Source organism: Canis lupus, chromosome 4 (genome assembly GCF_048164855.1).
Source record: "Canis lupus baileyi chromosome 4, mCanLup2.hap1, whole genome shotgun sequence".
Taxonomy (NCBI): Eukaryota; Metazoa; Chordata; class Mammalia; order Carnivora; family Canidae; genus Canis; species Canis lupus.
In genome coordinates this window covers 51,122,968-51,144,650 of record NC_132841.1, presented here as the reverse complement: position 1 = coordinate 51,144,650, position 21,683 = coordinate 51,122,968, and the positions used below count along the sequence as shown (strand labels likewise).

Here is a 21,683-nt window from a genome sequence, read left to right as displayed (position 1 = left end):
GGAAGAGTATCTGTGAGAAAACCTAAGATTTTTATATTTTAAAAATGGAGAATAGAGTTGCATTACCAAATCTTAAAAAACATATTGCCAAGCTGTAATTATAACAGTGTGACGCTGATAAAAAAATGAATGGATTAGCATCAGTGGAATAATTGAGGTCTAGATATCTATACAAGATACTTAAAAATTAACCTTAGGATAAATGTGGTATTTCACTTTTGAGGGAAAAAGAATAAATTCTTCAATAAATTAGGCTGGGGAAATTAATTAATTGGAGGAACAAGTAAAACTAGATATTTATTTAAACCATCACCAATATAAATATGAGAACCTGTTAAATGGCAGAACAATTTAGTAACAAGTCTGATATCCCTTATTCAAGGGAAGACAGTCCATGCATGGATTGGGGGAATACAGGGTCTCAGCAGTGGAGCTCTATTCCAGAGGGATTTTGGACAAGAGGAAGTTTTCTAGAATGTTAAAAAAGGCAATGCAGAAGAGAGCATGACTGGCTAGTTGGAGGTTAGGAATTTCCTTACAAGACTAGCAGGTCCTATTTTCTAAGGTAAGGTAAACTAGCTAAAGCTAATTTGGAGATTTGTGATTGGTGTATGTTAGGTTTCCTTGCCAAGTGTTTCCAGAAAAGTACAGGCTGACTTAGGTTTAGATTTGTGGTGTGGGACAGGCTACTAAGGTGGCGTCCATGTTATGAGTTCCTAGCTATACATTAGTTTTTATCAAGCCCAAAGAACTACTACAAACAAACAACAGCAACAACAAAATCACAAGACAATATAGGAAAATATAGGTGAATTATTTCAGAGGAGAAAGCCCAGATACAAAGCACAGGAAGAAACCAAAGGATGAGTATCTATGTTTGAGTAAATGTACAAGACTTAGACATATCGAGTATCATCGAAAAGGCAAATGACAATTTGGAGAAAATGTTTTTAACAAATGTGACGAAAGGTTGATCCTACTATCTGGACCTCTTTTTTTTTTTTTAAAAGATTTGCTCTATTTATTCATGAGACACACAGAGAGAGAGAGAGAGAGAAAGAGAGAGACACGGGCAGAGGGAGAAGCAGGCTCCATGCAGGGAGCCCTTGTGGGACTCGATCCCAGGTCTCCAGGATCACATCCTGGGCGGAAGGCGGTGCTAAACCGCTGAGCCACCCAGGCTGCCCCTATCTGGATCTCTTATAAATCAATACTACATAAGACACCAACACCAAAATTCAGAAATGGATGAACAGGCATGCCATGAAAGAAGAAATTCAAATGGATTAGTATCATTTTGAAAATATTCATACTAGCTAGCAAAGACAGTATTATTATTATTATTATTATTATTATTATTATTATTATTTTAGAAATAGTGCAGTATGGGGCTCCTGGGTGGCTCAGTTAAGCATTTGCCTTTGGCTTGGGTCATGAGATCAAGCTCCATTTTGGGCTGTCGGGCTCCCTGCTCAGCTAGGAGTCTGCTTTTCTCTCTGCCCCTCCTCCCCTCCCCTACTGATGGTCTCTCTCTCACCCTCGCTTTTACTCTCAAATAAATAACATCAAAAAAGAAAAGAAAAGAACATCCTTGTTGAGGATTTTTAAAAACACAATACGCAAGCTTGATAAATTTAAGTGTTGTTGGGAGTATAAATTAATACCATCTTACTAAAAGATGTAACTGAAAAAAAATTTTAAATGTATCCTTTGATCTAACTATTCCACTTCTGGAAATTTATTTTAAAAAATAAGCAGATGAGTACAAAGAAAGATTTATTTGTAGGGGGTTTCATCACAATGCCTTTTTATTATAGTGAACTATCAGAATGGACTGGTTCAACACACACGTAAAAGAAACTGAAGACTATCCATAAAAGTATTAACTGTGTCATCAGAGTGGTAGGATTATGGGAAATTTTCTGTTACTTGTTATTCTAGGATATCTGTATTTTCTAAGTTTTCTGTAAGAAATGTGCATTCCTTTTATAATCAAAAAAAGAAGTCAATGTTATTTCATTTTTTTACGTCGCATTATATACTTACTTCCGAGAGTGACCTTCCATTGAGTAACAACTCACAGTACTGTGCTGCTTTTTTGTTGCTGTTACTGTTCTGCATAGCGGTGTTATCACCTCTCTATGCAGGGTCCAGTGAAAGAATAAAGGCCTTTCTTCTTCACTAATTTGGACTCCTCTTTTCCTAAACTTTAGCTCTCGCTTACCAGGAGTTCAGATAGATGAGACAGAGGGAAGTAGAAGCTTGGCTTTTCTCCAGGAACAATTTTAAGAGGACTCTAAAAAAGCATGCATACTCTGCTCTCCTTTGTGTATCATCCTCAGGAGACTCTCGTTTTCCCAGGATCTCTGAAGAATAAAGAGACATTGCACTGATGGTTTGGGTGGTGAGTCACTGTCCACAGGTAGAAATGGTGTCAGTGCCCCCCTCTGGTGCCTGGCAGGGGAGCAATGCTACGGGAATGTTCTCTTCCCGCCACCACACCCCACCCATGCCAAGAAGGATTCATTTGTTCATTCATTCATTCATTCATTCATTCATTCAAAACCAAACTTTCATCAAGGGCTTTACTCTGAGCCAATTAAGACCTTCTCATCCCAGGACACCTGGGTTGCTCAGTGGTTGAGCGCTTATCTTCGGCTCAGGGTGTGATCCCAGGGTCCTGGAATGGAGTCCCACATTGGGCTCCCCACAGGGAGCCTGCTTTTCCTTCTGCCTAAGTCTCTGCCTTTCTCTGTGTCTTTCATGCATAAATAAATAAAATCTTTAAAAAAAAAAAAAAAAGGCCCTATCTTCCCGAATCTCTGAAGCTCACAGGCTGGGACCCAGATATTCAGGGCAAGACTATCGTCTACCTACAACTTGCCCAGGTATAAAATAAGGAAAAAGAAAATTTCTCTGACATTTTCCATCTTCCTCAGAGGACAAGTCAATCTAATATTATCAAGTGCTCACTTTAACTTTTCTTTCTCTCTCTCTTTTTTTCATAGGATACAAGCTCTCACATTACAAGTATATATGGTGAATTGAACATCTTCTCACTCTGGTTCCAGGGCTCATTCTCTTCCCCAAGGAAAACTGGAGCCTTATGTTTCTTTCCACAAGTGATCTGTGCATTTATTAACATAGGCATTTCTGCCTTTTTCCTTGTACACAAATGACACCATATGGTACACATCCTTCTACACCTTGTTATTTCCTTTTGGTTCCATGGCTGTGGCCACAGAGCTGCACAGTTATCCCATGTCCCAGAGAATGGATCCATCATAAGATATGTAACCAATCTTCTCCTGGGCATTTAGGTTGTTTCCAGCCTTTTGCTGCCATGACCACCCTGCAGTGGCAGGGGAGTCAGTGATATAAATTCTTGAAGTACTCAGCTTTTCAGGGGCAGATAAGCATATACTTTGAGTAGTGTTTCCTTTGGGACTTAATGGTGTGCTTTGCTCCATTTAGGACCTAACTCATGAAGGCTGGCTCTGTTTATAGGGACAGAAGGAAGACATCTGGACCATAAACCTAGAGACATAAGCCGTGTTTACTTACCACGCTGGTCTTTTACCAGAAACCATGCCAACACCTTCAGACTGGTTCTAGCTGTGTGCTGTACATAGTCAGAAGAACATTGGCTAAATCCTTTATGTTCCTTGACTAGAAATTCTTTTTTGTTTGTTTGTTTGTTTTTGATTTTTTGACTAGAAATTCTTGAGATACAGTTCTACAGATTAGGCCTGAGAACCAGGCAGGAAGAATAAAAGGCAGCATTTTGCAAACAGAGCTCAAAACCTAGGACATTTGTAAAGCTGGCCCATATCACTGCTTTTAACTAAAAAGGAAAGGGAGAAGATGAAAAAGTAAAAAATGAAATGAATCCCTCTCCTACTGGAGACCAGTTCACATGTGTGTGACCTATGCGGTCGTACAGGCCTGTGCTCAGAAGGGCTTGTGCTTGGTTTAATGCTCTACCATCACCACTGGAAATTCTTAAGTTTTACCTTCAAAGCCCTGTTTGTAAATGAAGCGTGAGTGGACAGTGGAGCATGCACACGAGCCCGAGGAGACTGCTATTCCTTGCTGCCCTTCACATACGATGCTCTCTGTGTCCCAGAGCACAGAATTCCAGTGGACCTACAAGGCATGGGAGTTCCTGGAGGCAACCCCCAGAGGCCATGCTTTCCACTTGAACTAGAACTTGCTCTGAACACAGAAAGAAAGTATACCAGTTTCCTAGGGCTGCTGTAACAAAGTACACAAACAAGGTGGCCTAAAACAACAAAAATGTATTCTCTCTGCTTCTGGAGAAGTCACTTTTCTTTTATTTTTTTTTCTTTCTTTCTTTTTTTTTTTTTTTACATTTGGTAATGTTTAATACATGGTAAACATGCTTTAAGGATGGGCAGAATGGCATAGGGCCAAACGCGGGAGTACGTGGCACTGTGGGGAGCTACAGGTCTTTTCCCACCAAATGAGGTAGCTCTGAAAAGAGCCTTTGGTTTATGGGGTGGTCAGAGGGCCCTGAGGCAGCTGTTCATTGGCATCCAGTGTACCGGATGATGGCCTTGGAGGCCTGGGACACGGTGTGTTTGCTAATCCCTCGCGCCCCCCCCCCCCCCGCCCCGCACCCCCGGCAGCAGCAGGTGCACAGCGGTCTGGGTCTCCCTGAGGGTGATGGTGGAGCGCTTGGTGGAGCAGGCCAGGCGAGAGGCCTCGACGGATGCGCTCGAAGATGTCCTTAAGGAACGAATCCGTGAAGCTCAGGGCCTTCTGCGAGAGGCTCAGGGCGTGATCCTGGAGCCCGGGATCAAGTCCCACGTCGGGCTCCCTGCATGGAGCCTGCTTCTCCCTCTGCCTGTGTCTCTGCCTCTCTCTGTCTCTCTGTGTCTCTCATGAATAAATAAATAAGACCTTAGAAAAAAAGTGTAATACTGTGATTGTAGTCAAACAAGAACAAATGCAGTGAAATTAGGAACCGTTAAGTTAACTTTCTGCAGCATTTCTACTGTTATTGTAGGAACTAAATACACATGAGTGCACATAAGCTATGAAACATGAATTGTATAATTTCAGGGATCTGCATATAAATTAAATACTATTATTTTTGCATTGAAAAGTGACATTGCCCGTATAAAGATGAATAGTAAAACTCATGCTAATAGTTTACATTTTTCTTTGTTTAGAACATTAACTGGCAACTAAGAAAATCTATGACAAGTTGAGAGATGGCAGGAGAAAGGAGAAACCTTCATATTTTACTGCCTTTAGTAGTACATTTCCCTGCTTTCTGAGCAGGGGCCCCCTATTTTCATTTTACACGGGGTACTGCAAATTGTGTAGTTGACCTAGCTCCCACCCCTGACCCCTCTGAAGTCTACTCCAGAGGAAATCCACTGCTATGGTCTGAATATTTGTGTACCCCCCAATTCGTATATTGAAACCCTTACACCCAACAGTGATGATATTAGGAGGTGGGGTCTTTGGTGATTAGGTCATGAGGCTGGAGCCCTCATAAATGGGATCAGAGACCCCAGAGAGATCCCTAGCCTCTTCCACCATGTGAAGACACAGTGAGAAGGTGCTGGCTATGAATCAGGAAGTAGACTCTCAACAGAACATGACCATACTGGTACCATCTTGATCTGTGTTCCTAGCCTCCAGAACTTGTGAGAAATAAATTCCTATCATTTGTAAGTGACCCAGTCTGTGGTATTTGTTAGAGCACCCCAAATGGACTAAAATACTCATTTATATTTCCTCCCGAACATATTCTATGCTTATCATTTAATCTGAACTCACCCCTCCCTCTCCATGGGCAACATTTGAGGGAAAATTTTCCCTATTTCTCCCCAACATTATTGTTTACCGTCATATAGTGTAGGCTCCTTGAATACAACAAGCACAGTGCCTGATTTAAAGGAGGTGATTGGGGAGTACCTCAGTGGCTCAGTGGTTGAGCATCTGTCTGCCTTTGGCTCAGGTTTTGATCCTGGGGTCCTGGGATCAAGTCCCCATTAGGCTCCCCACAGGGAGCCTGCTTCTCTCTCTCCCTGTGTGTCTGCCTCTCTCTGTGTCTCTCATGAATGAATGAATGAATGAATGAATACATAAATAAAATAAACGAGATGGTTGGAGTGCCTGGGTGGCTCATTTGCCTTTGGCTCTGGTCATGATCTCAGGGTCCTGAGATTGAGGCCCAGGGCTCCTTGCTCAGCGGGCAGTGAGCCCCTTCCCCTCCCTCTACCCTTTCCTCTCCGCCACCCCAACCACTCCCCCCACTGCTGCTTGTGCCTTCTCTCAAATAAAGGAGGTGGACTGGGACGCCTGGGTGGCTCAGCAGTTAAGCGTCTACCTTTGGTTCAGAGCGTGATCCTGGAGTCCTGGGATCGAGTCCCACGTTGGGCTCCCTGCATGGAGCCTGCTTCTCCCTCTGCCTGTGTCTCTGCCTCTCTCTCTCTCTGTCTCTCATGAATAAATAAATAAAATCTTTAAAAAAGAAAAAAAAAGAGGTGGTCAATACAGGTTTACTGCGCTAGCATATAAATGAGGGACATATAGATAGCAGAGCTAATGAGGCCTGAGACTTCAGGTTGGTAAATCCCCGTTTTTCATGTGAGACCCAGGAAGCTGTGTGACTGTGGACATTTATGCTCTTTGAACCTATTGTTCCTATTAGCAAAAGGGAGGAACTACTCTTTCCTTAAAACTGTCGTGGCTGTGAAAAGAAGAAACACGAAGGAAAGTACAGACTGCTTGCTAATGTTTGTCATTCAGAATAACAGCAAACATGCTAGAAACTTCCTAGAATGTTGCTCTTTAGAGCTTGAAGCTCTGTGTAAACTAACTGTGGGGATGTGGTGAGCCGCCTTCTTCCCATGGTCCTCAGTTTCTCCTATCAAAGGAAGGGATGGAATGGGATGGTCGGTGAAGAACACAGACCTCAAGGCTTAACGAGATCAAGACACTTAAGTGAGAGAAGCTTGCTGAGGAGAAGCAAAGTCTCACAGCTCTCCTGGTCTACCTCCCCTGACCTCTCACCCCTGACATGCTTGGAAAGAGAGATAGGGATCGAGAATTATTTTTCTCTGTGAGGGCCAGGGGCTGAGGTGCCAGGGTGAGGCAGGGAAGCAGTAGAGAGTGGGGGATTGCTGTGAAGACAGAGCCTGTGGCACATCCAAACCAAGAAGCCCTTTCAATATCCTCTGATTGTTCTAGTTCTAGTATCTGGGCCTAGTATTGCCAGACTGTAAGATTTTTCAAGAGAAAGAAGAAATTGAGATGCCCCTTAATTTTTACAACATTGGCTTTAAAAAAGGAAAAAAAAAAAAAAAAAGCCATGTGGCCACACCTGGCATCAGCCCTAGTTTGTGAACTCAGGAATGAGTGTGTGGTAAGGAGCCCCCCAGACTGACTAGGAGTCTGTGGGGGACAATGGAGCAAGACCCTCAGAACAACCCAGACTTCAGGAGGAGGAAATAAAAGCAGCCATTAACTTCAAAGCCCCTGAGCCTGCCAGACCCCCCTCCTCTGACAGACAATGAGCAGGAAGGAAACTGAGACCAGGGACAGTAAAAAGCAACCAGGCGAGCTTGTTGAGGCCTGCAGGTGGGGCCTTCAAGATGGGAAGGTCCTGGCTGCCAGCAGCAGGGCGCCAGGAGGTCACCTTCTGTGAGGTGCTTCCTAAGCTTCCAGGTGGGCAGAGAGCTCAGGGGGAAGGGCCAAGAATGAGGTTAGCAGCCACTCACCTGGAGATCCTGAGGCCAGAGGGTAGGAGGGGAGGGGAGGCTGGGCCATCTTCTATTTAAAAATTTTTTGATTACACAAGTTTCACTCTCCTCCTAAGCATGATTAAAATATTACTTAGGCCCTCAACAACCCCAGCCTCCTCCCAGCACCAGGCAGCAGTGTGATATCACATGGTTGATATACTTGGGGGCGGGGGCGGGAGGGTGCACATAGCCTGGGAGGGCAAGGAAAACCAGATCAGAGACTCCAGGTGGCCGTGGTGGAGGAGGTGAGAAGAGGCCAGGTTCGGAACATATTTCGAAGTGAAGGCTAATAGGAGGCCCTGCCTATTAGACCAGATGTGGGGTGTGAAAGAGGGGAACCAGGAAGGCCTTCAAGATTTTCAACCTGAGCACCTAAAGTCTGAAGTGTTTGTTTATTGATACAAGGACCTCAATCCCAGCACCACAAAAGTTCTGCTGTTGGCCTTATACTTGGCCTTACTTCTTTTTAGTTGTTGCTCTCAGCCAGTGACTCAACACCAGGTTCCTCATCAGCAAAATGAGAATAATGACAGCACCTCCTTTGTAGAGCTATATGAAGATCAAGTGGTACATACAATGTCTGGTGTGTACAGGGCACTGAACAAGTGTGAGCCAAAATTACTATTTTGTTATTAAGTTGTAATCACATGTATACATAGTGTGTGTCCTGCTCTTTCTAAGCCCCAAATCGTCTTATGAGCATTTTTCATGAGATACCTTAAAAATATCTTTCAAAAATATTTGTAATGGCTGTATAATATGCTATCATCTGGATAAATCATTATTTATTTAACCAGTCTTTTATTGTTGGATATTTTAAACTCTGAACAAGAGCTATTGGTAACTCTGACATCGCTTCCGGTTTTTCTCTGTGTGTTCATGTGTTATAAACAGCACTGAGTTAAAAATCCTAAAAACATACTTTCTTTATGCTTCTCTAGTTATATCTTGAGGATATACTCCTTGAAGTGAAATTGCTGTGATAAAGGGTATAGACAGTTTTATGGCTTCTGAAGTACGTTATAAATTAACTTCCAGGAAGATTCTATCAAAACACATTCCTGTCAATACAGTGTTAGAAAGTGACGGCTTCCATGACCCCTCACCAAAACAAAGTCACCGTTAACCAAACAAAACAAGGAAAGAAATATATATTAGATTTTCCTTCAAATTGATTATGAAATTGAATATATTGTTTTAGTTCACATTTCTTCGCTTTCCAGTGAGACTGGAATTTAAAAACGTGATTATCTGTCATTTGTATTTTTTCTGCAAACTGTTCTTTATCTCTCTTTCTGTTGGCATATTCAAGTTTTGCTATATACTAAAGCTAACAAGGATTAGTCTGTCGGATTTATTGCAAATGTTTTTCCTGCTGTCTTTATATTTTATGTTGGGTTTTTATAACTTACAGGACATGTATAGTCAAACCTCTTTTTCTTTCCTGAGAGATAGGCTTCCAGAACACATTGGTATACGTGTTCAAAGGCACCTGGGAATCCAATTGCAGGCCAGCCTCTGCCCTAGCATGACCATAGGCAAGTGACATCTCCTTTCAGATCATAGCTTCAATGATGTGTGTGTGTGTGTGTGTGTGTGTGTGTGTGTGTGTGTGTGTGTAGGGGGGTGGTTGTTACGGTTAGACCTCTGAGATCCCTCCCAGCTCTGGCATTCTATGATTGTAGGTTTAGAGCTAGAATTTGATTCTGAACTCAGAACTGCAAGAAACCTTTACTGCCTATTACAGCAGTCTCTGTCTTGGGCTTCTGTGACAAATTACCATAGACTAGGGGCCTCAGACAACGGATATTTATTTCTCACAGCTCTGGAGGCTGGAAGTTTGAGATTAGGGTGCCATCATGGTTGGGTTCTTGAGAGTTCTCTTCCCGGTTTTTAGATAGCTATTTTCTTTCTATATCTTCACATGGTACAGAGAGAGAGAGAGCTCTGATCTCTTCATCCCCTTAAAAGAGCACCAATCTCATCATGGGGGCTCCACTTCTATGACCTCATTCAAACTCAATTACTTCCCAAAGGCCCCACATCTAAACACCATCACATTGGGATTGGGACTTTAACACATGAATTTTGGGGGAGGATACAAGTGTTCAGCCTATAGCAGTGTCTTTTTTTTTTTTTTTTTAAGATTTTATTTATTTATTCGAGAGAGAGAGAGAGAGAGGCAGAGACACAGGCAGAGGGAGAAGCAGGCTCCATGCAGGGAGCCTGATGTGGGACTCAATCCCGGGTCTCTAGGATCACACCCTAGGCCAAAGGTGGCACTAAACTGCTGAGCCACCAGGGCTGCCCTAGAGCAGTGTCTAAATTGGTTTTCCATTTTTGATCCCTCCAGTCTCCAATCTTAACTTTTTTAAAAGATGTTATTTATTTATTTGAGAGAGCACGGGTAGGGGGGAGGTGCAGAGGGAGGGGGAAAAGCAGACTCCCGGCTGAGCAGGGAGCCCAATATGGGGCTGGATCCCAGGACCCCGAGATCATGACCTGAGCCGAAGGCAAACACTCCACCCACTGAGCCACCCAGGTGCCCTCAGGCTCCCATCTTAAATGGGTACTGCTAACATCAACCTTCCCTGGGCTGGACCCCATCTCCTTGGTAGTCCTTGATCTCCTTTTCTGCTTCCCAGCCTTATCACCTGGTGCTTTCTGTCAAATGAATATTTGTGGTTCTCTAAATATTTTTGCTCATACCATTGCCTTTGCTGGGAATGCTCCCACAGTATAAATTTTACATAGAAAAATATTATCTTTTAAACTCCAGTTAAACACCGGCTCCTCCTTAAAGACTTTAACAATTATTTCCTGGTCCAGAGGAAATTTTCTCTCTTGAACTACAGTATTTTTCACCTGCCACGTGTATGTGTATTATGATTATTGATATCAGGTCTCAGTTCCTGAACAGAAGCACACAAACTTCCCAGGCAATATATGACAGCCACTAAATTAGTGAGTGCAGACTGGCAGCCCATATAGTATTTTTAGAATTGGGAAATTTCACATAAAATCCCAACTCCAGGGCAGCCTGGGTGGCTCAGCGGTTTAGCGCCGCCTTCAGTCCAGGGCCTGATCCTGGAGACCCGGGATCGAGTCCCACATGGGGCTCCCTGCATGGAGCCTATTTCTCCCTCTGCCTGTGTCTCTGCCTCTCTCTATCTCTGTGTGTGTGTCTCTCATGAATTAAAAAAAAAAATCTTAAAAATAAAAATCCCAACTCCATTTCTCTTGAAAAATCAAAAGATTTGGATTACAGTCCTATGGAGCAGGGATCAGCAAACTACAGTCCAAAGGCCAAATCTGGCCTGTCATTTGTTTATATAATAAAGTTTTATTGGAACACAGCCACACTCACTCATGTATGTATTCTCTGTGGCTATTTTTATGCTACACAATGGCAGAGGTGAGTAGCTGCCACAGAGATGATATAGCTCACAAAGCCTATTTACTATCAGGTCTTTTACACAAAAGGTTTGCTAAACCCTACTGTAAGGCACCAACTGTGGGCCACTATAGAGGCTACCTTTTAAAAAAAATTATTTATTTATTCATGAAAGACAGAGAGGGGCAGAGATGGAGGTAGAGGGAGAAGCAGGCTCTCCGTGAGGAGCCTGATGCGGAACTTGATCCCAGGACCCCAGGATCACGCCCTGAGCCGAAGGCAGACAAGGCAGATGCTAAATCTCTGAGCCACCCAGGTGCCCCGAGGCTCCCTTTAAATGGCTCACTCTCCAGTTTCTGCCAGGACATCCACTACTCACCCTTAGATCAAACCTGGGCAGTTGCAAGTATTTATCTTACTCTCTAAGGCTTTTGAACCATTGCATTTTTCATTCTTATTAAACCTCTAAATCATACCCTACACGGTGTGAAAACCATTATGCCATATAAGCAAGGCAATCTCTAAAACATACCTAAAGGGTGCCTGGGTGGCTCAGTCAGTTAAGCATCTGCCTTTGGCTCAGGTCATGATCCAGTATTGGGCTCCCACTGAGCAGGGAGTCTGCTTCTCCCTCTGCCCCTCCAACTACTCGTGCTCTCTTTCTCTCACTCTGTCTCTTAAATAAATACATAAGATCTCAAAAAAAAAAAAAGTACCTAAAAACATTACATTGCCAACACTAAATTTGATGATCAAGACTAAGAGTATTCCTCAGTAACTAGGCTACTGATAAAGTAAGTTCTTGCAGTTCAAAGCTTAGGGGCCAAAGTCCGATGTGCCCAGGGTTGATATTCCAGCTGTACCCCCAGTGAGCTGGGTGACCCCAATAAGCAAGACTGAGTTTGACTTTCCTCACCTACAAGTGCAGACCACAGGCAGTCGGCTGGCTCAGTCTGTAGGGCATGTGACTCTTGATGTCAGGGTTGTGAGGGTTGTGAGCTAAAGCCCCAAGTTGGGCATAGAGGTTACTTTAAATTTACGGGCGCCTTGGTCACTCAGTGGGTTAAGCATCTGACTTCAGCTCAAGTCATGATCTCTGGATCTCAGGATGGAGCCATGTATGGCTCTCTGCTCAGCAGGGAGTCTGCTTGTCCCTCTCCCTCTCTCCTTCCACCTGCTCGTGTGTGTGTGTGTGTGTGTGTGTGTGTGTGTGTGTGTGCTCTCTTTCTCAAATAAATAAATAAATAAATAAAATCTCTTTAAAAAAATTAAAAATGAGGATAATGACTGTAACTACCCCTGGAATGGAGAAAGGATGAATTAAATTCCTTCAACTAGTATTTACTAATACCTACTCTCTGTCTGGCCCTGTGCTGGGCTTTTGGGATGCAAGAGGGAAAAGAAAGGACAGTCTCCACTCACCAAGAACTTACAGTCTAGAGGGGAAAATGGGTCAGGCAGCAGACCTCGGGGCCTGTGGTGCAGCCCACCTCTGAGTTTAGCCACAGCTGTGTTGGGAAGTGCTGACTGGCCCCTGGCTGCCAGGCCCCCAAAGCAGCCAGGTTCCAGAACCTGGCAGTCAGGGAGTTCATGCTCCAAAGGCAGCCCTCCACCAATGGGGATGAGAGCCTGTTAATGGAGGCTTCAGCCTCCCACCTTTCAGCAGAACAACTCTGAGGTATTCCATATGCTTCCCACAGTCCTGGTGGGAACCCACCCCTCCCCTCAGTAGTCAGGCTAACATTCTCACGCTGACTTTGCACTTTCCTGTTGCACACTCCCTGCTTTCAGGGAAATTCAAAGTAGAACAGACGTTTTAAAAAAAGAAGAAAGAAAAAATACAAGAAGGTAGTGAGTATCATGCAGTACAAAAGAAGTCATCAGAGGCCACATGACGTTGGGGTCATGGAAGGCCTCAGCTGAGACCTGAAGGACAAGAAGAATCCAGCCATGCGTGGTCTAGGAGAAAGAATAATCTGGGATGGAAGGAACAGCTGGTACAGAAGCCCGACGCAGAAGTGTGCTTGGCCTGTTAAAGAAGAAGGTGAGTGAACTAGGAATTTAGTGGGTGAGGAAATGAGGTGGAGAGGAGGCCAGATGGTAAGGGACCTCATAATCCAGGAACATTATTCTAAATGCCATGGATGAGAGGTCATAGGAAGATTTTAAGCAAAGGAGTGACACAGATTGATCTGCCGTTTTGTGAGAGAGGGGGTCGGGGGGGAGGGATTGAAAACAGGACTCCCAACCATGATGGTGGGTGCTGACGGTGGCTTGGACTAGTAAATTTGGGATACATTTTACAAAGAACAATGGCAAACACAAATAGTGCCTACTGTTTGCCAGACACTCTTCTAGCAACCCTCTACAAATTAATTCAGTGTTCACAAAATCCCGGGTAGATGGGTACTATTCTTAGCCCCATTTTACAGATAGGGAGACTGAGGCACAGGAAGACTGTGACTTGTCTAAGGTCACCTAGACCAAAGATTTGAACCAAGACCATCTGGCTCCACAGGCTAGGCTCTAACTGATGCACAGGAGCCCACTGAGGCATTGGATGTGGCGAGGAGGAAGCTTGGAGTGCAGCAGGCCCCCAGAGCTTCAGGTGTTCTGTTAGGACTGCCTGTCCCTCCAGCCTCCAGACCCCCACTGCTGGTGAAGAGGGGGCCACTGACCTCTCTGTGCTCCAGGCAAGACTCCATCCCTCCTCTCCCCAACATTCACGGCCTCACCACCATCGTGATCTGCCTTGGACCACATCAGGACTTAAGCCCTCTTCAGCCTGGGCGTCCCCTCCCTTCCCAGACTCAGATCCTCATGCCAGCTCCTCCCCAATCCTCTCTCCATCTCCTGCAGGGCCCTTGCCCAGTCATGGGCAAGATCCCCACACATCCTCAGACTCCTCAGTGTCCCCTTCACCTTCTTGCTGTCATTTCTGTGCTGTACATTCAAATCACTTCTGGGCAACGGGCAGCCCGGGTGGCTCAGCGGTTTAGCGCCGCCCTCGGCCCAGGGGGTGATCCTGGGGACCTGAGATCGAGTCCCATGTTGCGCTCCCTGCATGGAGCCTGCTTCTCCCTCTGCCTGTGTCTCTACCTCTCTCTCTCATATGAATAAAAAAATAAAATCTTAAAAAAAAATCACTTCCGGGGCTTGAAAACACATCAAACTCCAGGCACCTCACCAGACTAAATAAATTAAAATCTCAGAGGGTCCAGGTGCTGCTCTGGTCTCCCAAGTCGCCAGCTGTTTCTAATTTGCACCTCGAGAACCACGGACACACTTTGGCTCTGCCAGGAGCTCAGTTTCCCCAGCTGCTCTCTCTAGTGATGGCACTGCCATTCCTGCCTCTGCCCCATGGACCTGCAGTGGGGGGCTCCTCCTTGCTCCCCCTTGTCACTGCCCAGACCTTTTTCCATCATCATTCATGAAACCCTCTGGCTTTAAGCCTCCTGTCATCAGAGTACAGCTCTCCCCACCTCTCCTTCTTGCAGTCATCACCTGCCACCAGGTCTCTGCCTTGTTGCTTGAGGATCTTAGCTCCTGGCTCACTGTCACTTTCCTAACCAGGTCCTGTTTGAAGTCTTGGTGTTTTCAACACCCAAGAAGACAGATGTCTGCTCCAAGACTCTCATTCTATGATCTTCTGTCCTCCGATCACCCTGTCTTCCACCCTACCTTGGCCACCCCTTGCTAGAGTCCTACCCTACCAATAACCTCAACTTCTAGTTCACTCCCTCTAGGACTCAGCCTCCAGGGATCCTCGAAGTCCTGGATCCTGCCACCTCTCCACGGTCTCATGTCCTCTCTTCTCACCTTGTCCACATTCAGTTCCAAGCTCAATCGGTCAGACCACTCCATTGCATCTATCTTTAACACAATTGCCTTTCTCATGATTTGTAGCCTCCATTTGGCTAATTTTCAACCCCAGTTAAATCCACCTGCATGTACTGCGCTTGTCGGGTGGTTCTCAAGGGTGGTTCCTGGATGGCAGCATCAGCATTACTTGGGAGCTTGTCAGAAATGCAATTCTCAGGCCCTGCCCCAGACCTACTGGATCAGAAACTCTGGGGCAGCGGAGTAGGGCAGCGGTCTGCATCAGCAGCCCTCCAGGTGAGTCTGCTGTGGGTGCTCAAGTTTAAGAGCCAAGGTTTGAGTCCATCTTCTCTCCCACTCCCTCGATGACTATACTTTGTCTTCTTCCTGCAAAGGCATGATACTTCCTCCCCCACCTTACATGCAATTTGCTTTCTTATTCACTGAGAACCAGAGGAAATCACAGGAACTTCCACAACACACCTCTGTCCCCTCTTACTGATCCTGTGTCCCCACACCCTAACTGCTCTCTCTTGTAAGGATGCAGAGACCTGTGTGGGCTCTTGAGACCATGGCCCAGTCACTGCCCCTGGTTCAAGCCACCACTAACTCTTGGCTGGATTTTGGCGAAAGTTTCCCAACTAGTCTCCTTACATCAGCCCTTGCTCCACCACTTTGCGTCCACACAGCAGCCAGAATCTTCTCATCAAAAGGCAATTCACAGCTCTCCTTTGCTCAAAACCTTCAGTGGCTCCCCATCTCACTCAGAGTAGAGGCCAAATTCTACCTATACTCATAGGCTCTACATGATTTGCCCACCTCTCTGTTTCCCCCTTTGATCTTGTCTCCTCTGCATGATGCTCCCCCTCCCTCCATCTGCTACTATCACACGGGGCCTCCTCATTTTCCTCAGACATTCTGGGTATACCCCCACCTCAGGGCCTTTGCACTTGCTGTTCTTCTTGTTCCCAGATATCTGGTCAGCTTTCCATATCCTTCAAGTCATTACTCAATTCACCTTCTCAGGGAGCCTTTCTTGGCCATCTATTATAGTTTCAATTCCCAGTTACTGACACTTTAATCTCTCTCCACTGCTTTTTTTTTTCTCCTAATATTTACTACTGATAGACTATATATTTGACTTTTTCAACCTTGTTTACTCTGTCTCCCCAGGTGGGACATAAAGTCTGTGAGGACATGATATTTTACACTTTTTTTTTCACTGTCTCAGTGCCCAGCTGAGTGTTTGGCACAGAAAGTGAGCTAATCCCATCAATTTCTTTGAGTATTCTTGTTTACCCTTTACCTAAAACCTGGCTCCTTTCTGAGAATGTTCTTCCACTGTAGCTCCCTTACATTGGATTTTTCTTCTCCTTAGATTGGATTTGTTTTCTATTCCAATCCCCTTATACCAAAGGGTAGGTGAATCATTCTGATTCCTTCCTCCGTAAACCCCTACTGCTTAGAAATTCACATCATTGGACTAAACCATCTTGTCCCAATGTCCTGTGGCCCAAGGGCATTTCCCCTCATTTCTTGAGGACGTGAGGCCATGCCTCACTGTCTCACTATTCTGACCACTGCCTTATCATAATTCTTGCTGATTTAATTATTGTGGGTTATTATCCAAGACCCAAGACTCTCAGTTCCTGAGATCTTCTCCAATGATCCCATCTTCTACACTCAGCCCAGACACTGACTTTGTTATTTCTAATAACCGTAAACCATCCATTTCAGGCATCTTACACTGTAACTGCCCACCTATCTTTCCAGCTCTCCCCTCTGGCTCCTCAACTCCAACAACCATTCTATCTCAGTGGGCCCTCCATCCATTGACCTTTTCATTGTCCCACACACCCACTATCAGGCCCATACTTGTTTCTGCACACAGCAGACTCCACAGCTTATCATTAAGCCTATTTGTTGTTCAGACACTCAACTCTGCTGCTCTTTCTCACTTCATGACTTCCCCCTGGCAAAATTCCAGTCTTGCAGAGAATGCAACTGTCATCTACTCGGCCCCTGGGCAACTAGATGTTGCAATAAAAAACAAAGAACCATGCTGAAGACCTCACTTTAAAGATTTATTGAGAGAGAGAAAGAGAGAGAGAGCAGAGGGGGGAGCAAAGGGAAAGAATCTCAAGCAGACTTCCTACTTCTGCCGAGTGCAACTTGGTGCTCGATCTCACAACCCTGAGATCATGACCTGGGCCCAAGTCAAGGGTTGGATGCTTTAACTGACTGAGCCACCCAGGCAGCTCATGAAACCCTCACTTTAAATTGATAATAAAAGCTATATTCATTCTGCTCTCTATGGAAAGGTACCAGTATAAGTGGTTTCCATAGAATAAGTCATTTAATCCTCGTGGGAATGATTGTCATCTGCATTTTCAAGTTGAGGAAACTGTGGCCGAGAAAGATCAAGGGACTGGCCCAGGATCACACAACCAAGTGGAAGAATTATCATGGAACCCGGGCAGTTCAGCTTGAGACTCCACACTCAGAACTACTTCACTGGCCTCTCAGGTCTGCGCGCTTCACAGGGCCGCTAATGCACAGCAATCACCACCTTTCAGTAGGCCAGGCCGTCTCAGACCAGACCAGACAGACCAGGCTTCAGATGCACCAGGACGGCTTGTTAAACACAGATGACTGGCCCCATTCCCTGGGGTTCTGAATCCCTGATAAGAAGGGGTGGGCTGGATCATTTGCATTTCTAACAGTGCCCAGGTGAGGCTACTCTGCTGGTCTGAAGACCCTTGTGAGGACCATGGCCATCATTTCCCACCTTTTCCCAACCTCTAACACCTTGTCCCCATCCTCACTCTTGACCGCTATGCTGACCTGGCCTCCTAACCTCACTGGGAAAACAGGAGTCATCAGAAGAGAACTTGCACAAGTTTTCCTCCTTGCCTATCTGTTGCTTTCTCTCCTGTTGTTATAGACAAGCTGTCTCGCTGCCAGGACACCCCCATCAGTATAGAAACATGCTATAACTTCTTCCATCTTAGGGAAAAAAATTTCAAGTCTCTCTCTTTGCTACCTCTCTTGGTTTTCAACAAAATCTTTCTCAACAAAACTTCTCAAAATAGTCACTGCTTATAATTTTTTACCTAGCATCACTTTTATTTTTTAACATTTTATTGTGATAAAATATAGGTAACACAGAATATGCCCTTTTAAATATTTTAAGTGTATAAATATATTAGTGTGTATGATCCAATGGCATTAATCATATCCACACTGTTATGCAACCATCACAACACTGTTTGCAAATCTTTTCCTATGTAGAGGAAATCCCAAAGACTCCACAAGAAAGCTACTAGAACTAATCAAGAAATTCAGCAAAGGTGCAGCCTCCTGTTGTCTCTTGAATCTTTTTCAACCATGTTTTGCCTCTAATGGCTCCTCGTCCCAAATGACTCTTTCTGAAATTTCCCCTGAGCTCCATCTTGCTAAAACCAATGGTCAACACTTGGTCCTCATCCTACTTTTCCTGTTGCATCATCTGACATGGTTGATCAAGTCTTCCTTTTTGTAATAGCATCTTCACTTGGTGCTACAGACTGAATGTATCCCCCCCCTCAAGTTCATATGTTGAAACCTAATCTCCAGTGTGATGGTATTTGGAGGTGGGGCCTTTGGGAAGTGATTAGGTCATGAGTGTGGAGCCCTCATGAACTTGAGATTAGTACCCTATGACAGAGACCCCAAATAGCTCCTTGCCCCTTCTACTCTGTGAGGACATAGCAGGAAGATGGCTATGAACCAAGAAGTGGGCTCTCACCAGACACTGAATCTGCTGGCACCTCGATCTTTGGGTTTCCAGATTCCAGAACCATGAGATAAAAATTTCTGTTGTTTATGTTATGACATACCTGACGTATGATACCTGGTCACAGTAGTCTGAATGGACTAAGACACTTGGCTTCCAGCATCATAGTCCATTGGTTCTCTTCTGCCTCTATGGGAGACAGGCAATATGGCCTTAAGGCAAAGAATGCCACCAGCCACCAGAAGCTAGAAAAGACAGAGAGCAGATCCTCCCAGAGATTTCAGAGGGAGCATGGCTTTGCTGACACTTATATTCAGACTTCTGACCTCCAGAACTGTGAGAGAGCGAATTTCTGTTCTTTTAAGTCACCAAGTTTGTGGTAATTTGTTATAGCAGTCCTATGGAACTAATAGAGATGTCTAATAGACATCTCCAATTTGATGTATCCGGAACAAAGTCTTCCCTTCCCACCCCCTCACCCTCTGAACCTGTTCCTCCCACACTGCCTCTGCCACCTCAGAAAAGGGCAATTCTAGTCTTTACAGTTGCTCAGGCCAAACCTTTCGCTTTCTACCACAACCTATATTCATATCATCAGCAAATCCTGTTGGTTCTACCTTTAAAGACAGCATCAAACAAATCAGGTCACTTCTGACCTCCTTCCCTGCAACCACCTGCAGCCAAGCCACGATCATCTCTTGCTTGGGTTTTTGCAATCATCTTCCATCTCTCTGATTTTGTCCTTGCTCCTTATGGTCTGTTCTCAAAACAGTAACTGGAGGGATGCTGTTAAAATCTAAGTCGGACTTTGCTGCTCCTCTGCTTGAAACCCTCCAGTGGTCCTCCAGCTCACTCAACATAAAAGCCAAGTCTTTACAAGGTCCTACAAGAGAACAAAAACAAAAGCAAACAAAAAAAAAAAAAAAAAAAAAAAAAAAAAAACAAAAGCAAACAAAAAACCCAAGGTCTTACAAGAGCCTACACGATCTGGGCCCCTGTAACCTCTCTATCACCCCCCACCCCTTCCCCTCCCATCACTTGGCTCCTTGAACCAACTGTGTTGTTTCCCACCTCAGGAACTTTTCACTGAGAATGCTGAGGGTCTGGGAGGGAAGCTCATAGAAGTGCTGGGCTGCATTTTGTGCTATTTGAGATTTGAACACATGAATTTAAAGTGAGATCAAATGAAAAAGAAAATAATAATGTGAGACCGATTGTCACAGTTTTGTCTCTTCAACGTTCAGTTGGGAATAAGTGGATGGAGAAAGAAGAGGTTTGGGCGTGGCCAGGTAAAGTTTTGCTGAGGAAGAGTAATAGGAAAAGAAGATATGGACATTAAGGCCATTTATGGAAGGGAGTGATTATACTGTCGACCATGAAATCAAACCTGGATAGGAAGAAATTAGATTAGATGATGAATAGGATGCACTTACTATAAGACCCGACGCATTGTTAGGGCTCAGTAAGCAAAAGCTAGTATCACCACAAGTCTTTATCCTAAGTATGGTAAAACCTAAGAAAGACCTGGCAAAATTATTTTTTTAAAAGATTTTATTTATTTATTTATTCATGAGAGAGAGAGAGGGGGCAGAGGGAGAAGCATACTCCTCGCAGGGAGCCCAGTGTGGGACTCGATCCTGGGGTCCTGGGATCACACCCTGAGCCAAAGGCAGACCCTCAACCACTGAGCCACCCAAGCGTCCCAAGACCTGGCAAAATTAACTGCAGTACTATACTCTGCTGCAGTATTTGTGATTAAACCTAAGTCCCTATAAATAAGAGATAGCTTTGAAAATAGAGCAATTAAATTCAAGACAAAGATAATTAACAAGTATACCTGTATCTTAGGTATAAGTACCTAATTTTATATTTTATATATATAATATATATAATTATATATTTTAATACATATATAATAAATTTATTTTAATATATTTAATACGTAAATAAAAAGTATATTTTTGAGTTCACCACTGCCAGAGTGAAAAGTCATAACTGCTTTCAACACTAAGAATTCATAATGAGCAGCCTGCCAAAAACACATCCAAACACATCCTTCAATTTAAATACATAAAGCCTTGCTTACCCTGAAAGAGTTTTTAGCCTGATGATATGGTGGCATTCTCTTTGATGTAGGCCTCATCTTACAAATCGTTACTGACTTGCTTTCAGGGAGACATTAATGCTGACATAGAAAGTGCCTTTTCATCTGTTACCCATATCTGCCAGGCGGCAAGCTGTGGTTGAGTAATTGGAAACACACAACCAAATGGATCAACTTTATCAATGTGTTCTGGGTGCCCAAGGCCATGGCCCATTTTCCTTCAAGTTTCAACGGTATTTAAAAATTTGGCTAAGGAAAACATTTTATTTCTATGTTTGTGCAGATAGAGAGATGTTCATAAGTAGAATGTCAGAGTCACATATATTTTAAAGGTTAAAGCATATCAGCAAAATTTAGGAGCTGGGCCACAGAGCAAAAAATTCAACAGATGGTAGTTGTGGTAGGAGGCTCCATCTGCCAAGCCAGGGTCCCGCTAATTTAGGATTAAGTTGAACCCTCCTTGTCAGCACTGTGGTAGAGGGAATGCTCCCAACATTTCTGAGCTAAGCACCTAGGTGGATGGGGTTGTAAGTTACTAAAATGAGGGAACTGGAGCCAGGGCCAATGGTTGTGTGTTCAAGTCTCTGATTTCATGCTGCTTTCCCCTCTTCCCCCCTGATTTTTTTTTTTAATACGCCCCCTGATTTTATACTTCTAAGTGGAGGAGCCTCAACTTTATTTATCTGCAGAGTAGAGGTGATAATTCTAAATTTCCTCAATTCTAATCATTCATTTTTAAATATTTCTGGTATTGAGAATATGTTTTAAAATTGGCCCATTTGAAGAGGTAGTGCTTATCTTTAAATGGAA

At 44.2% G+C, this 21,683-nt stretch overlaps 1 long non-coding RNA gene across 1 annotated transcript; it reads right to left on the bottom strand.

Moving 5' to 3' along the window:
- Window positions 1-3,135: 3,135 nt before the first annotated feature.
- LOC140631583 (uncharacterized) lies at window positions 3,136-20,993 on the bottom strand. Its single transcript, XR_012029120.1, has 3 exons — window positions 20,856-20,993; window positions 6,365-6,498; window positions 3,136-4,923 (listed from the first exon to the last, which is right to left on the bottom strand). It is a non-coding gene; the product is annotated as an uncharacterized lncRNA (long non-coding RNA).
- Between the last annotated feature and the right edge of the window lie 690 nt (window positions 20,994-21,683).